The following is an 18,999-nucleotide window of genomic DNA, read 5'->3' on the forward strand; positions in this document are numbered from 1 at the left end:
GGAAGAAAAATAGGCAAATAAGCTTGAAGATACTTCCTTTACATTGATAGCAAGGTGGGAAGAATTTCCTTCCGCAAGTGCAGGCTACAATTGGAGGCCATCTGCAGTATGTGATTGAAATTACTAACAGGTGGAGTAGCCCCAAAAAGGAAAAAAAAAAAAAAAGAAGAAGAAGAAGACCTCATTGGTGATTGAATTCGTATCATTGGGTAGAAAAGGCATAAGCACATAGAGTTTATGCCAGAAAAAAAAATACCATATTTCAGCATAGGAGGGAAATGGAAACTTTAGGTTTTTTATTTTTATTTGTTGTTTTCACTCAATTATTTATTACATAAACTGAACCAAAGCAAACTTTTCTGTTTTTTTTTTTATATTGGAGGTACTTTAAATATAATAAGGAGAGACATAGCATCCTTGAAGATAGACAGAGAGTGGAATGATTGATCTTCTTCTGCGGTTATAGCAATTTCGTAGCTATAGAACCTTTCGCTAACTAAATAACCATTATCTTCATGAACATTATTTTTATCTTTTGGATTCTTTCTGGCCATCAAAAGTTTGTCAAGTCTTGAGGATACTTCTTTCATGCCCGACCTATTCCGTGCATTCAGACTCAATACATTTCTTGGCAAGATTAGCCACGGTAGTAATCTCCTCTTGCTCACCTTGGCTTGCAGCTCTTCCCACTAGAATGTTGAACAATCGATCTTTATTCATCGCTGAATGAAAGTGAATAACCAAGCCTTCATTTTCTTTACCGGAAGAGACTGCTTTTTGGCCTGTTAACAATTCAGCCAGAGCCACTCCAAAAGGCATAGACATCGCTTCTATCATTAAGTTGTCCGGTCATAAAGTACTCCGGATCTAAGTAACCAAATGTGCCACCTAATAATGTAGTCAAGTGACTCTTGTCTATAGATACTTGATAAGAGTGGATTGTAGTATAATTAGGTGGGTATATGGTTAGAAAATTACATATTTTGTACTTAAAATGGTCGGGAAACTGCCTAATTTGGATTTATTTTGATTTTTGCAGGAAAGAGGTTTGATCAAGAAGAAAATGCAGCAAAAAGAGGAACCACCCTTCACAGCTTTATCTTGAGAAATCAAGATAGAACATGGGTGAATCAAGGAGTGTCCAAGGAGAAAATTGGAGCGAGCAATTGAGAAGTTTTCTTACTTTTATTCTTATCATTGTATTAACTCTTTAAATTCATGATTTTAATTTTCCAAACATGTTGAACTAAACTACTTCTAGGGTTAGGGTTTTTATGATGGAATTTTGATTAGTTTTTCCAGTTTAACTTCTTGACTTTTGCTATCATTTGTCTATCTTGATTTTAATTACGTATTTATGCCTGATCAACATGAACATGGTCCTAGGGTTGTGTAGAGCTGAGAGGTGACATGCAACTGCACACTAGATAGATGAACATATTTAGCCTAGTTATAAGAGTAAGTTAAAATTTGTATGACATAATTATATCATCTAAGTTCACAAAGGGTTTAATTGAATGCTTGCGATTTCATGAGAGACATGAGATTTAATTAAGCATGCTTTAGATATATCGAGAGATAATCTAAAATATCATTGTGTGAGGTGTTCATGGCCAATCAAGAAAATAACTGGTTAAATTGACTCAAATTCTGGATTAGTACTTATCTTGAAAGCCCAAAATCTGAAATAACAGCCCTAAAGGTCTCATCCAACAATATGTTGCTCGACTTTATATCTCTGTGATAAATAGCTATTGAAGCATGGGAGTGCATATAAGCCAGTGTTTCTACAGACTCTGCAGCAATATGTAAGTGATCTTCCAAGAAACCGTCGAGACATTTTGCTCATCCTATAGGTGGTTTGAGAGGGTGCCATTTGACACATATTCATAAACAAGCATTGAAACTTCGGTTTGCAGATGGCAGCCTAACAATTTTACTATATGCCCGTGCTTTATATGTGAGAGTATGGAAACTTTGTTAAAAAACTGACTAATGTCATTCTCATCACTCTTGTTTGCCTTTTTCACTGCCACTGATAAGTGACTATTTTGTATAATATTTAGATGATATTTTATATTACTTTTAATTACTTTTCAATATTATAAGAAGAAAATGTTCCATTTTGGCTAGAATTGGTTCTAAATGTTACTTAGTGCTTAAATAAGAGTTTTGCCCTCTTTACTCGCATGTTTTGATTGTTTTTTTTTTTATAGGAGTTGGAAACTAATGTGATCGTTGGACAAGAAAGAAATTTACAATATGTTGATTGAAGTCCTTAAGTTTGTAAAATTGACGAGTTTTGACAGGGTGTCAAACTTGTGCAATAATAAATACCTGCTTAAATAAAATATAATTTCTGTAGATAGTGATAAGTAGAGTCGAATCCACAAGGACTGGGGATAATTCGTTTCTTCTAGAGTTCAAAGTATAGGGGGTTTTGAGATTAAATGCCAATTAAACAAATTAAATGCAGGAAGTAATTAATTCAAAGAAATAATTAAGAGAAGCTCTAGCCAAGGGTACACTTCAGAAATGGTTCATGCACTGATCATTGATGCAGAAATAATTCCAACATTTAGTAATAGATTAGTTATAGTTGTCATGCACGCGATAAACAACCAACCCTTCCTTAATTTCTCGATAGTTAAGGTACGACCGTTAGCTATTTCTCTAACCCAAAAATAACCCTAGGTACGACCGTAGGATTTAATTTCTAGATTGCATTAATAATTAGAAAGGCCCAATCCTAACCAACAAACACGCTACGAGGGTTTGTTTAAGCTAGATCATATGCTCCCCTGACGTAAACCCAATTACGCCAGTTGCTACTGAGGTAGAGATAACGAACAATTACGGATTCAATTACCCCTATTTAGCAAAAATAGCCTATATGAATAATTAATTATTGTGCACTAATCAATCAAACACAAGGCCATAGCAATTAAAATCAAGAAACATATAAATACCAATAAATGAAGAAAATAATTAAAACAGATTCGATCTCACAGTAATTATCGAACCAAATCGTCAATTGTCCCATTGACTAGAAAAATAAGAATTCAGTTCTTCATTGTTGAGGAAATTCCCAACATGATACTGTCGAAAGTAAAAAAACTCAGTCCTGCGGCTATTCAGCCTCTAATTCCATCCATCCCCCGTGACTAGTCTTCTAACCTAATAAGAAGAGAAAAGAATCCAAAAGATGGGACCCTCCGAATTCCTTCTTGTTTCCTATTGATAGTAGGACTTCCTAGCCTCTGTACGTTTCTTCCTAAATAATAGACTAATCCTTTCTTTTCTCCATGGTCCCCGCACAATTGAGAGCAAAAGTCATCCCAAAGCTTCCTGCACCAACCGAGGCTTTCCTTTTTTGTTTTGTTTCCTATTACTTGTAGGACTTCAATCTCCTAATCAGCAAAGGAAATGCAATCTCTTTGTAGCACCATGTGAGCCCGGTTGTTTGAAATCTCAATTATCTCCAAAAAGTTCCTCATTTTTGTAGTTTTCTGCTCCATTCCCTGAAATTGAGTCCAATACCAAATATAAGTAAATATTAACAATTAAAACAATATTTGGCGAGGATAAAGGGGGAAATTAATAATAAAATAACCAACAATTAACACCCTATCAATTCCCTCCACACCTAAATCATGCTTGCCCTCAAGCATGGGGACGACAAATAACACCAATATTTAAAAATGGGCATTGCTCCAACTGCCGTATTGCCAAGGTACCAAGAAAAACATATATCAAGCATCACAGGTCAAGATCAAAGACAAATCACCCCAGTTAGCTTCCTAACCACCAACTCCTCCAATTTAAGGCAAACTGATCTAAGAAAAAGGAATGGTTGCTCACATTTATCAGCAAATGGTCCAACTATCAACTAAAATCTCGACATTAAGATCACAAACCGGCAAGCTGACTTATTCACATACTAACACAATCTTTACTTTACTTTTTTTTTCTTTTTTTTCTTTTTTTTAATTAACAAAAGACTCAGTCTATAGCCCTTAGAACCTTTTGACGCGAACTCCAACATTTGCCAGATGGAGGAGCCCGGTTACTCAGCTCCAATCACTACGGGACCACACACTCATAGCAACTACTACCTTTTGATGCGAAAATCAACACTTTAGGTGAAGATCCCTGGTTACTCAGTAGTAACCACTAGCGGAGTACAGTCAACTCTTATTTACAACCATATAGCACAATAACTAAAAATGACACAAAATAACAGCAGCCAGCCTCAAATTTCCAAATATGGAGAACTAAAATTAATAACTGGACCAATTCACATGAAGAATGCCAACAATCATTCCCTATGCCTAGAAAAGTTAACCAAAAATTGAAAAAGTTAAGCAATTATTGATATTCACCAAAGAGATGTTCCTGAACTCAACCACATCAACTTGATACATTTTTATTACTAAAACTTGGCAATAACATAATTAGAGACAACAATCCAACATCAAAACTTGGTATTCATTTAAGGACTGACCACTAGAAAGAAAAAGAAAAGAAAATAAATGAAAGATAGGCAAAAACTAACTAAAAATAAAGGAAAAGCCCCTAGAAACTAAAAACAAAAATACTAGCACCCCAACTGATCTCCCCCCCACACCTAAATCACACATTGCCCTCAATGTGATAAACTAACAGCCAAAGGAAGGAGAAGGGCAACGGTACTTCCCTGAAGTTGTCAAAACAAGGGTGGGTCGGGCGGAGTGCTGCCAAATTCTGCGCCATGTTATGCAAGTCGACATCCATGTGGGTCACTCGAGTCTCCAGTCTCTCAACTTGCATTCGGAGTTGGACCCAGTCGTTAGCCCCTGGGTGGTCCCTTCAATAAGCAACGGAAATGGCACAGGAGCCGTCCAATGCACCAATTAAATGCAATAAACCCCAACCAAAGGCAGCTCAATAGACCCCAGGCAAAAAGTACCAAATGATACTCAATTGACACCAAAACGATCCCAACAAAGCAGCAAGATCGAAGGATACTCAGTCACAGATGCTCAATCATGTCGAAATAAGAAATTGTAAGCAAATTAGCACAACCAGTACCACTGGTGCATGCACAAGAAAGAAGGGAACCACATGGCCAACCCAATTAATAAAATGCACAACTGAGGCACCCCAAAGGCTAGAAAAGTACCCTAACAACACAGCAAATTGAATGAATATGCACTGAATCTCCAATTCAGTCAAAATAAGATCAAGGGGCACGATACAGAAACTAACAAAGCAGAACTCAAGTGATACCAACAGGGACCCCAACAGAGCAATGAATTCAACCAATTGGAGCAAGTGAAACTCAACAAATGTCACCAATTGGACATTCAATTACCCACTTCAAGATACCAAACCTTAAGAATTTTAAGAATCCCAGCAAACAAGCAATTCCAGCAACTACCGATTAGAATTCGAGAAAATTTAAGAATTGTAGTATAGTGGTTCCAGTACCACTGGTATACCTTACAGATAATGAAGTAACATAAACGGCCACCCCAAGCAAGAACATGTAAACTTTAGGCACCTAGTGTCTAGACAAATGCCTCAACAAAGCAGCAATTACAACCAATAAGCAATGGTGATCCGAATGTTAGTCAAATGCAAAAATGATGTAACCCAAAATCGCAGCAATGGCTCCTAGAAATCAGTAATTCAAAGTGACAGCACAAAGGCAACTCACAATGGCCACGGACTGTCTCAAGTAGAAATTGAACCACAGAGTCCTCCAGTGAGCCCAAGAACGGACTCTAAGAATGCAAGAGAGTAAAGTACAACTCGGAAACAGAGGGACACAGAGATACCTGCCCACTGCCCAACGGCGTCGTTGGTGGCAGTGGGGAACTGTAGCGGCAACGGTCGTGGCCTGTGAGAGAGAAACGCGCGGCGGTTGGCGGCAAGCTGGAGCAGGAGAGCTGGCAGGAGGGAGGTACGGTTGTGGCTGTGGCTGTGGTTGGAGCCGCGCGCGGCTCAGGTTGTGGTGCTGGTGGCGCCGCGCAGGCGAGGTTGAGCGAGAGGGCTGCGAGTGAGGACGGCGGCAGCGTGGGTCTGCGGCGGAGGCGCGCTGGCTGCGCGCGAGGAAGCCCCTGGCCGCGAGGTGAAGCTGGAGCTGGAAGGAGGCGCGACTGAGGCCGCGCGACTGCAGAGATGGAGCGCGGGCGGTAGAGCTCGGAGGTGGTGCTGAGCTTCAGGCGGCAGCTGAGTTGGAGGGAGGGCTGGCGGCGCCGGATGAACGAATGAAAAGAAGGAAAAGTGGAAAACAGGGGAACGGCGGAGAAGAAGAAGAAAAGGAAAGGAAAGAAAGAAAAGAAAGGAAGAAAGAAAAAGAAGAAAGAAAGAAAGAAAAGAGAAAAAAAAATAGTTTTTGGGTTTTTTTTTTTTCAATGTTTTTTCAAAAAAAATTTTCGAATTTAAATTTTCAAAATTTGACTATTTGAAGAGAAAGAAAAAAAAAAGGTTTTTTTTTTTTTGAATTTTTAAATTATTTTTTTTATTCATTTTTGGGTCGTCAAACACCGCGTGGGCACGTCAAGATTGTAAAACGTCCACTGCCCATGAGACTTGAATTCAGATGCTTAACACGTGCCCTGCTCGCGTGGGCACGCCAAGATTATCTATTCTGGTCATAGTGAGGAAACATCAAGAGTGATTAGTACCCAAGTGAGAAATGACATATTTAAGAAATTGAACACAAAAATAACAAAATCAACAATTGGTTTGCCTCCCAAAAAGCGCCTTTCTTTAATGTCTTTGGCTAGACATGCTATGCTTGTTCACGGAAGATAAAATCTTGTAACTCGCTTCAATGCTTCATCTTCAATGTGATCCTGGTAACCCTCATAGATGGAGTAATCTTTGAGCACACGAGCTACGGTCTTCCATGGACTAGTTGATGGCGCCAAATAATCAAGCATTGATCGCAATTCTTCATCCACTCCTCCATCAAGAGCACTCAACGGTTCAAGATATTTGACCATAGCTACTCTTAACTTATTTCTGCCATGAGACTCAAAAACTTCCGGTATAACAAAATCAATCTCATTAACAGAAATCATAAAGTAAGAGTTAAGAAAATGCGGGTTAGGGAATGGAGGTGGTGTCACCACATTTGATGATTCTTCACTGGATTCTTTCACTTGAATGGGTTGCGGTTGGGGTTCCATTTCTTCCTTTTCGGCTTCTTTTTCAACTGCATCTGTAGATCTCTCATTTTGACACTCTTGCATCTCCTCATCACTAGTCAAGCAAATTGCACTCTCATTTTCTTCAAAATCAACAATGGTTTTCGAGGGCAATTCTTCAAATTGAGAAGCCAATCGATTTATTCTGGATGTCAATAGACATATTTGATCTTCCAGATTACTCATTGCATCCTTCATCATCTCATTCCTCATTTGTATCTCCTGTTGGAATCGGTATGTATTAGTAGCTATTGATTCAACTATTTCTTCAAGAGACATACCTGACATAGATGATGATTCTTGAGACTCATACTGCTGAAAATTCATTGGCGCTGTTGTATAATTATAACTGGAGTTATCCCACCATCCTTGATCATACCCGTTTGGATTAGGGTTATACCACATTTGAGACCAGGGTGAAAAATCTCCATAATTATTGAGTGGGACACTCAGATTATCTTGATATTCGGGGCACATACCGGTTGAATGATCCCTGACATAACAAATTTTACAGGTTGCAGCAGCCATTCTTTCTCTAATAGAGTTTAGTGCCTCTGAATATGCAAACTTAGCAAAAAAACTAGCCTCATTGCCTTCCCTGGAAACAAAATCCAGTCTATCACCAAAATACGGAGTGTTAGAAGCCATAAACTATATAAAAAAAAAGAAAAATAAATAAAAATAAAAATAAAAACAAGATAAACTCAAAAAGAAACAAATTAATCTGGCACCAGTCCCCGGCAACGGTGCCAAAAATTGACAGGGTGTCAAACCTGTACAATAATAAATACCTGCTTAAATAAAATATAATTTCTGTAGATAGTGATAAGCAGGGTCGAATCCACAAGGACTGGGGATAATTCGTTTCTTCTAGAGTTCAAAGTATAGGGGGTTTTGAGATTAAATGCCAATTAAACAAATTAAATGCAGGAAGTAATTAATTCAAAGAAATAATTAAGAGAAACTCTAGCCAAGGGTACACTTCAGAAATGGTTCATGCACTGATCATTGATGCAGAAATAATTCCAACATTTAGTAATAGATTAGTTATAGTTGTCATGCACGCGATAAACAACCAACCCTTCCTTAATTTCTCGATAGCTAAGGTACGACCGTTAGCTATTTCTCTAACCCAAAAATAACCCTAGGTACGACCGTAGGATTTAATTTCTAGATTGCATTAATAATTAGAAAGGCCCAATCCTAACTAGGGGTGGCAATTCGGGTCCAAATCAGGTTGGCGGGTCGGGTTCGGGTCAACCCGCCAGAAAATCTGTTGACCCGAACCCGACCCGCCAACCCGTGACGGGTCAGGTATGCTGACCCGAACCCGAAAATTTCAGGTTGACGGGTTGGCGGGTCGACCCGAAATGACCCGAAACTTAATTTTAATTTATTAATTTATCACTATAATTTCTAATAAAATCAATTTCTCACAAAACTAATTACATAATCAAGTAATAAAAATTTAAATAAATAATTCCAAACCAAATCTAAAATAAATTAAACACCGTAAAAGTGTTTTATCCCAAACAAAATATAAAATAAATTAAAACAATATAAAAGTAAAAAATAATATAATATATTATTTGTCCAAATATAATAATTTCAACTTCACACAAATTAAATAAATTCATTTAGGATTAAGTAATTAATGCCTTTGAAAAAAAGAATAACTTATTTTAGTTAGATAAAATTATTTTTATGTTTATTAAATTATTTTTAATTCGTAAACGGGTCATATCGGGTCATATCAGGTCACCACGGGTTGACCCGAAATCGACCTGTTTTCTTTTCGGGTTCATCGGGTCCAACCCGATTCTGACCCGAATTCCCGAAACCTCAACCCAAACCCATTAATTTCGTGTTAGGTTCGTGTCGTGTTTTCAGGTCGTGTCGAAAATTGCCACCCCTAATCCTAACCAACAAACACGCTACGAGGGTTTGTTTAAACTAGATCATATGCTCCCCTGACGTAAACCCAATTACGCCAGTTGCTACTGAGATAGAGATAACGAACAATTACGGATTCAATTACCCCTATTTAGCAAAAATAGCCTATATGAATAATTAATTATTGCGCACTAATCAATCATACACAAAGGCCATAGCAATTAAAATCAAGGAACATATAAATACCAATAAATGAAGAAAATAATTAAAACAGATTCGATCACACAGTAATTATCGAACCAAATCGTCAATTGTCCCCTTGACTAGAAAAATAAGAATTCAGTTCTTCATTGTTGAGGAAATTCCCAACATGATACTGTCGAAAGTAAAAAAACTCAGTCCTGCGGCTATTCAGCCTCTAATTCCATCCATCCCCCGTGACTAGTCTTCTAACCTAATAAGAAGAGAAAAGAATCCAAAAGATGGGACCCTCCGAATTCCTTCTTGTTTCCTATTGATAGTAGGACTTCCTAGCCTCTGTACGTTTCTTCCTAAATAATAGACTAATCCTTTCTTTTCTCCGTGGTCCCCGCACAATTGAGAGCAAAAGTCATCCCAAAGCTTCCTGCACCAACCGAGGCTTTCCTTCTTTGTTTTGTTTCCTATTACTTGTAGGACTCTAATCTCCTAATCAGCAAAGGAAATGCAATCTCTTTGTAGCACCATGTGAGCCCGGTTGTTTGAAATCTCAATTATCTCCAAAAGTCCCTCATTTTTGTAGTTTTCTTCTCCATTCCCTGAAATTGAGTCCAATACCAAATATAAGTAAATATTAACAATTAAAACAATATTTGGCGAGGATAAAGGGGGAAATTAATAATAAAATAACCAACAATTAACACCCTATCAAGTTTTAAAGGTTGTTCGTGTCACATGACCGAGAAAGTGGAGAAACTCATCAAAAAAGAAAGTTGGACCAAATCCCTTCAAGAATCCGTGGCTGAATCCCTTGAGGGATTTGAGGTAGAAGCAAAGCAAGTTGGACAAAATAGGGGAAGTGAATCCCTTCAATAATCCCTGGCTGGATTCTTTTGCTGGATTGAATCCAGTCAGGTATCTGCAGGCAAATTTCTAGAGGGATCCTAGTCAGAATTGTTGGTTGTATCCTGTGCAACTTGATTTCAACTCAATTATTTCACAACTTTTGAGGGACGAATCTGTAGACTTTTGAGCTATAAAATGGAGATTCTAGAACCATTTTTGGACCAATATAAACACCAATTCTTCAAGAATCAAAGGAAGCTTTTGGAGGTGAAAGAAACACCACAAAAATGTAAATTTTAGCTAGTTTCTTAGTTCTTTAGTTTAGCTTAATGTAGGATAGTTTAACTTAATCAGTTCACCTTTCTTGTGTATTAGCTAGATGAAGTTAAAATAGGAGGATGAGAAAGGCTAGGAGGGAGCTCATATGATAAGGGTTACTTTACCTTCCCAACTCTTTATTTTTGTAATTGATTCTAAATTTAGTTATTATACAAGTTTGGATTTTGTCTTCGTTATGTGTTGCTAAAGGTTTTGCTTAGATTTATGGATGAAACTTCTAAATCCTATTAGTGATGTTTACTTAGTTACTAATGCTATTATTTTGAACAAGTTATTTAGTACTTTTGCTTTTATAATCATGATCATCTGGCCATTAATTGTGATAATTTTAAGGTGTTAAATTTGCAAAAAAAATTGGGATTTGGCACTAGTTTAAGGAAATGCTAAATCTAGGGAGTTTACTCATTAGTATAGAGGTGTGGCTTTAGGGGTTTGGTGGCTTGTTCCTTGTAATTTCATAGAAGAAATGAATTTGTAATTAGTTTCATAACTCCGAGAATAGGTATGATTTAGTTACAAGTATAGCCGATTCACTATGAGAGTAGGTTTCATATGCATTAGGAAATTACATTATACTTAGCCAAATTCAATTAACCGGTAAATTCACTTGCAAGAGTAGTTGGGAATTTCATGACCCTTGGAACTTTTAATTATTGTTTTTATTCCTGTTATTTCATGTTTATAGTGTAAATTTATAATCATGCATTTGTGGTAATCTAAATAATAAGGGAGTATGAGAATCACCGGTAATTGGTTATTTTTTTTCTCTGTGGGATCGACATCTAATATCATTTATGCTCGATAAGCGATCTGTATACTTATAAAAATTAGGTATTTAGGTTATTAAAATTTAGTGTATGGTAGGACCTCGTCAAGTTTTTGGTGCCATTATTGGAGAAGATTTGTGACAATATCAACGTGAAGAGCAACTTTATTAATTTAGACATTTTACTTATTTTCTTGTGTTTGTTATGTCTAGTTTCCTTGTATGTTTATTGAGTCTTTGTTTGTGTGTTTTTTGTATGTGTTAAGCCACCTATTCTTCTTGACTAAACTTATTTTTGAATTACTTTAAAAGTATGTTTAGGTATTCAAGGAAAGCAGTAAACATTGACGGATAATACATGAGAAATGGAAGTTCGCCAATACACTCCTACCATGTGCAAACATTTATGAATAGAGGTAATCAAGAAAGTACCGCAAATATGTCTTTTGAAGATGGTTTAAGTAGTTTAAAGGTTAACTTGATTATATAATGTTAAAAGTTCAATTGGACACTATTATGCATATGTTTGAATAAAAGAGGAATATTAATACTTTTAATTCTAATCATGTTATTTGCGACTTGTGTGGAAGTTATCATGCATCTTATAAATAACAAACACGAAATGTGGATTATTATGATCAATTTAAGCATTGCAATCCTCATTTTGATCAATATGATCCTAATTGGGATAATTTTCATGTTTATGGTTGGAATAATCAATATGCTTATAATGATTCTTTATGTCTTTATGATGATTTTCAATCCAAATTTATCTAACATGAAGCTAAACTATCATGGGAATTAGCTATTGAAAGAATAGCTAACGGATCTAAACAACCTTGGAAGTTGGTTATTGAAAAAGTAGTTAATATGATATCCAATCATTTTGATACGATTGAGAATAGAATAGACGAATTAGCTTTTCATTTTGATAGAATTCAAGACTAATTGCATGATTTGTGTGAACCTGTGCAATAATAAAAATAGAACCTAACCACCACTAAAAGCAGTCAATAATTAATCCTAGGTATTGGAGCAGGGACTCTAGGTGTGCAATGGGTTACTTGATTCACCCTGTTCCCGAAGAGTTTGCTTAATCCGATATACCAGAATTAATTAGTTGGCAAAAATTACTAAATAGTAGACAGTGGCAAGTAGGGTCGTCTCCTCAGGGACTGTGAATATTTGTCTCTTTTAAATTCCAATTGGTAAGGAGGGATTTCACCAGAATGAAGCTAAAAGCAATTAAACAATTCAACTAAAACTAAATAATTAACTAGCACGAATATAGCAGGAATTAAATCAAGAATAAATAAATCCTAGCCAAGGATGCAACTACTCAGGCACAGTCCATTTATCCGATCATTGATGCAAGAGAGGTTCACTTAATTTATTAATAGACTAGTTATAGCCATCGAGGAGCTCTAATGACCAATTTTTCCTTAATTTATAGATGACCAAGGTACGACCATTAATCACCCCTAACCAGAAAAGTATTCCTAGGTACGACCGTAGGAATTAATTTTCCAATTGCATTAATAGCCAGCAAAACCTAGCCCTAATCAATAACACGCTACGAGGGTTATTTAAATTAGATTGCACGTTCCCCTAATGTGTAAACACACCAGTTGCCACTAATATTAATCAATCAAATAATTACGGATTTAATTGACTAAATTGGCACGAGATTAATAAATCACATTGAAAATCGGGCCCTTGAAATCCAAGTAATAAAATAATCCCATGAAAATACAAGCACGCAACGTGCAAATATTAATAAATTAAGGAGCGCGTGAAAACTAATTAGATCTCACAGATTTTCGGGACTGCGCCGTCGAGTTGACCCTTGACTAGATGGAAGACTTAGCCACGCCGCATAATTAAATCACCACACGAGTTAATAAATTGCGAAGGCATTGTTTTTTACTAGAAAGTAAGGAATAAAGGATGTTTTTCCCGTTGGAAAATATTGTCGAACACCTGGCGTGCGTCAGAGGCCAGTCCAAGGAAAAGAAAGCAAGAAAACCAAAGACTAGGCTAAAAACTAAACTAAAAGGTAAAAACTGGCTAGCTGACTGCTTCTGTCCGTTCTCTACTTATAGAGAAACAAAAGGAAGTTGACTCAAGCTACCTAGTCTGCGGTCCCACCAATTAGCACAAGTCTGCCGAATTTCTTCTTAGTAATAGCCTTTTTACGTTTCCTCCTTTTGGCCAAATGACTAGTGCTCCTTATTCCATGGGCCCCCACCGAAGTTGAGAAGATGAATCACCAAAGCTGGGCCCTGCCGAATTGACTCTTAGTAATATGCTCTAGAAAGTCCCTCCATTTGGTAATTTTCTGCTTCACTCCTGAAATTGATTCCAAATACCAAATATGAGTAAATATCAGCAATTAACACAATAAATGTCAGGGGTAGAAGGGGAAATTAATAATAAAATTACTAACAAATTATACCCTATCAATTCTCCCCACACCTGAATCATGCTTGCCCTCAAGCATGGGGACAATTCAACTCAACAATGGCTAGCTTTCACATTATCATTGCCAGTTGTGCTTATACCAAAATCAAGATTTAATGGCTAAGTGTCAAGACATATCTCTCCCGGGTAGCTCCTAAATTCTTAGACCTGTCCAATTCATGGCTAATTCGCTTAGGAAATCCAAATATTAACTAGCAACAGTCAGTAATTAAGTCAACTGGCAACCAAAATCTCAACATTACGAACCAAGGATCGGCAGGCCAATATGATCATAAACTCACATATTTTCCACATCTGATTTTTTTTTTCCATTTTCTTCTTTTCCCCTCTTTTTTTTTTGATTGTACGAATAATGCTTAGTCCCGAGCTATTCAAGTCTTTTGACGCGAACTCTGACATTTTTAGATGAAAGAGTCCAGTTACTCAACTTTTCACAGCGCCAAGACCACTTACTCATAGATATCGCCACTTTTTGACGCGAGAGCCGACACTTGTGGTGAAGGCTCCCGGTTACTAGGTGGCGACACTAGCGGAGTATAGCCATATGTTATTCACCAATAAGCACCAAAATACCAAGTAATTACAGATCATAGCCTGCGTCATGTCCTAAATATGGAGAACTAAGGTAAACAGGAGACCAATCTACACAACAATGCCAGCAAAATATTCACACCGCCTAAACAAGTCAGCCATAAATTGCACCAAGTCTTAAACTCAAAATATTCACCAAGACAGCATGCTCTTATTTGCCACCGAAACTCAACTCATAGTATAAACCACAACTAACAATAAAAAAAAACGAGCTGCCAAAAATGTTCACCAAGATAGAAGCAAGGGAAAAACACCCAAAAGGGATAAAGGGACAACACCTAAACAGAAAACAAGAGGAAAAATAATAAAGAGACGAGAACTGGAAATATCTAGCACCCAAACCGAGACCCCCCCACATCTAAATGACACATTGCCCTCAATGTGATAAACCAGCAACAAAAGTAAAGAGAATGGCAACGGTACTTCCCCAGAGACGTCAAAACATGGGAGGGTTAGGTGGAAACTGAGAAGGGAACCCGGCTTGCTGCATAAAAGCCGCTAGATTCTGCGCCATATTATGAATGTTAACGTCCATGTGTTTCTGCCGTGTCTCAAGCCGCTCGACTGTGTTGCGGAGATGGTGCCATTCCTCGGCCGTAGGGGCGGAAGGGGGGGGAGCGGAAGAAGAAGGACCGGGGTCACCGCCCGCCGAGGAGGCACTGGCAAAGGATGAACGAGTAGGAGGTCTAATCAGTCCCGGGGGAACAATCTCCCACCCGTTGTCACCCTCCCGTACCAAACCCATTCGCTCCAAGCACGGGATGTCCAAGGCTTCCATTTGACAAGCAACATGTAAGTCATGGTTAGAGAGATCAAGCAACTGCAAGTTAACAGCCAAATGGGTGATATACGACCCAAGAATCAAGGGGCACTTCTTCTTTGTCAAAACAGACTTAAATTGAGAAGCAAGCCAGCACCCCAAGTTAACTTTAATATTATTATGCATGCACCATATGAAAAAGAACTCTGGCTTAGACAATATACCCGAGCTATCTCGCCTACCCGAGAAACTATATGCTAGGAAGCGCTGGATGTAGCGAGAAGCCGGGTCCTTGATGTAAGAGCTCTTGGTCTGGCGATGATCATAAGGGGCAGGGTCGACGGACAACGCCTCCCATATACTTCGATAACGAGAGAAGAAAGGCTCTATGTAGTCGCACGCACTCTCGGCATACTCCCGAGAGGCGGCATAGGCCGGATCAATAAAGCCAAAAGCTAAATTAAAATCAGTAATCGATTGGTGGAACTCCTGACCCATCAATCGAAAGTGAATGACATCGGGGGTAGACACAGAATAACCGGTAGTAATGGTGAATTCAATAGTGGCATAGAACTCCCTAACCAACTCAACAAAGGCCGGGAGATCAACAATACGGGAATATGGGCGCCACCCAATGCCATTGATCAAATCGTGGAAGGGGTCGCTAATATTTAGAAGGCCCAAGGTGGCGGCGTCCAGATATCGGCAGGGAGTGATTTGCCGCTCACAACAAACAGCATATCGCTGCTTGTCGGCGCCCCTAGTGAAGTGCAAATTTCCCCCAAAATGTGCAGGGTCAGAAATATGGACGCCCCTCTGTCTCCCCAGGCGAGCTCTCCTCCCAGAGGAGGAAGGTTCGTGCGAGGAATCAGAGGCGGGAATAGTGGGTTGGGGTGGTGGAGGCTGTGATTGCCTAGGAGTCCTAGACTTAGACGAAGATCGAGGCCGCACCATGGTGACCAACAGGGAAACCAAAACAATAGAAAGCACAATACAGGAATCCAAGAGCTAGAAAATGACCCCAAGCAAGTCCAGTATACCCAATTGAGTAGCAATTATAAGCGTCACGGGCGCCCCCAAATTGAACCAGCAATCGCAGCAATTCACCCACAATTGGACACCAAATATATGAATTAGACACATGTGAACCTAAAACCGGCGTCACTATCTCTAAATGGATAGTCAAGAACCCAAAACAGGTTACTACAAGCAGCAATTAACCCAAAGAGCTAGCAATTCCAGCAACAACAGTTCAGAAGTTGGACAGAAACAACTCAACCACAAATGCCCAATAGTCGATTAGGCAACCAATAACACAGGAGTAACAAATACTATGTAAACTACCCTCACCAGTACCACTGGTGCATGCACAAGGAAAATTGAAATCAAATGGCCAACCCAAGACATGTGATAAAGCCAAACACACCAATCAGTACCACTGAATGGCAGAGATTACCACATTGTAAGGCCGGGTGCAACCCAATGAGTACAAATAATTTCACAATGATGCACAAAGATATATCAAATTTAAGCACAATAAAGAAAACTTAATTAAAGAGAAAAGATAAGAAATGCAAATCAAATATCAATCCAATAGCCTCTTCAATAGATGGCGATGCTAACCAAGATATACATGTGAAGGCTCACTCCTTCCTCACCCCAAACACACTTTGGTTGAGCCAAGGAGTTTTACAACTATTCTAGTTAACCCTCAACAACCTACACTTGAAAGATCACTCACCCAATTAAGAACTATTTTATACAAATGAGGCAACCTTCACCAAGGTTTTACCACTTCAAGTGATAGGTTCACCTTCACCAAGGTTTTACTCCTCCTAGAGAGTAACCTTCACTTGAGCAACCTCACAACCCAACTTCCCCAACCCCTTATACAACCAACAAAGAATCTTTCTACTCAAAAATCTCACTTGTAAGCTTGTATTTTATGTTGGCAAAAGTCCTCTGTCTTCTTGTTCTTTGGGGTGTTTATAGAAGGTGAGAAATGGCTCCAAAAGGCTCTCCAACGGTCAAATATTAAATGCTGTCAAAACTAGCCGTTGGCCTGTCGGACGTCCGAACCACCTGTCGGACGTCCGAACCCTGCGTCCGAACGTCGTCCAGAGAGTTATCAAATCTTCGTGGAATTTTTAGGACGTCCGACACGATCGATGTGCGTCCGAAGAGTGTGTCCGATCCATCCGGACGTCCGATGCTTCCTCACGAGCGTCCGACAGAATATCCTTCCTGATGTTCTTCATCCTTTCGGACGTCCGATAGCTTCCTTTCGGACGTCCCACATGAGTGCCCTGTTTTTGCTTCTTCTTTTGTGCCACAAGAATCTGTTCTAACAAATTGCTCACATAAAAACATTAGCCCAAATCTACATTTTGGTTTGTTAATCATCAAAACCAAGGATTGATCGACCAAGGTCAACAATCTCCCCCTTTTTGATGATGACAGACAAAATGAAGATTTCTTTTATCAAATAAGTTCAATTAAAGCTCCCCCTTAGAAAGTGCCAACATACAAAGAAATTTCAATAAATCCTACTCCCCCTTTTGGCATCAATCAAAAAACAAACTCCCCCTTTATTTTTCAAATCAAGACCATATTGAATATCAAAATTTTCAAATGTACTTACAACCATTTAGCACTTCTTGGATCAAATCTTCATGATGTACCTAAATATGAGAAATTTCATTTGGTACCCTTTCTTTATAGGGTCCTTGGGAGTTAATACGACATGATCTAGCAATCCACATGGATTTCATGCCTTTTCACATATTTTTCTTTACATAGCAATCATTTTGCATATGTCCAAATTTGCAACAAAAGTGACACATGATAGAAGTATTTTGCACATAGGTGGATTTAATGCAACTAATTTTCTTACTTCTTATCATAGCAAACTTATTTGTGCCTTGAAAAGATTTGCTTTCTTTTGTTTGAGAAAACTTTTATTTTTCATTTTGGAGAAACTCGTTCAAGTCATTAATTCTTTTCTTTAACAAATTTTGTTCCTCCAACATTTTTTCATAAAACTTTGTTTTCTCTTCCAACTTCCTTTTCAAATTATTTTTGCAATCAAAAACACTTTTTTGATTTTTTTAAATCATCATTTTCCATTCTCAAACATTTGTTTTCTTGAAAAAGTTTGGAATTTTCTTCCAACAAATCATTTATTTTTGTTTTCAAATCTTTATTTTTAGCATAAGATTTTCTCAAACTTTTATGCATTTTAATCATAAGAATTTTCACATCATCATCTTCATTATCTTCATCACAAGAAGAGTGATAAGAATTTACCTCATCTTCTCCAAAGGCCATTTGTGCCAACTCTTCTTTTTCTCTTTTTGAATTGCATTTATCCCATGTAATTTTGCAATCTCCTCTTGAACTTCTCTTGTTGAAGATTTTCTTGAAACTTTTGATGTGAGGAGTTATATCATTGTCCACTTCCATGTTTTCATTACCCATGAAGGATGAGTTATCCCCCACTTGAGATGCTTTAAAAGCTATGCCTCTCTTATACATTCTTACATTTTCTTCCTCTTGCACTTTGAATTTCAACTTTAATTCATAAGAGGTTAGGGAATTCACAAGAGATTCAATGGACATAGAATTTAAATCCTTTGCCTCTTCTATAGCATTTATTTTGTTTTTCCATTCTTTTGGTAAGGCATTCAAAATCTTTCTATTTTTATCACCCAAAGAATATTCTTTTCCAAGCAATTTAAGATCTTGAATAATGTCACAAAATCTACTACACATCTTATCAACATTTTCAAGAGGATGCATTTTGAAAAATTCATATTGAGAAACAAGCAAAGATTTCTTTTGTTCTTTAATATCTTGGTTACCTTCATGAAATACACACAATTTATCCCAAATATCTTTAGCTGATTTACAACCTTTAATCCTACTAGATT

At 37.8% G+C, this 18,999-nt stretch overlaps 1 pseudogene; it reads right to left on the minus strand.

Annotated features, from left to right (window-relative positions):
- Nucleotides 1-793: 793 nt before the first annotated feature.
- LOC113782246 lies at nt 794-14,322 on the minus strand (annotated as a pseudogene).
- Nucleotides 14,323-18,999: the final 4,677 nt, after the last annotated feature.

This window comes from Coffea eugenioides, chromosome 9 (genome assembly GCF_003713205.1).
Source record: "Coffea eugenioides isolate CCC68of chromosome 9, Ceug_1.0, whole genome shotgun sequence".
Classification (NCBI taxonomy): domain Eukaryota; kingdom Viridiplantae; phylum Streptophyta; class Magnoliopsida; order Gentianales; family Rubiaceae; genus Coffea; species Coffea eugenioides.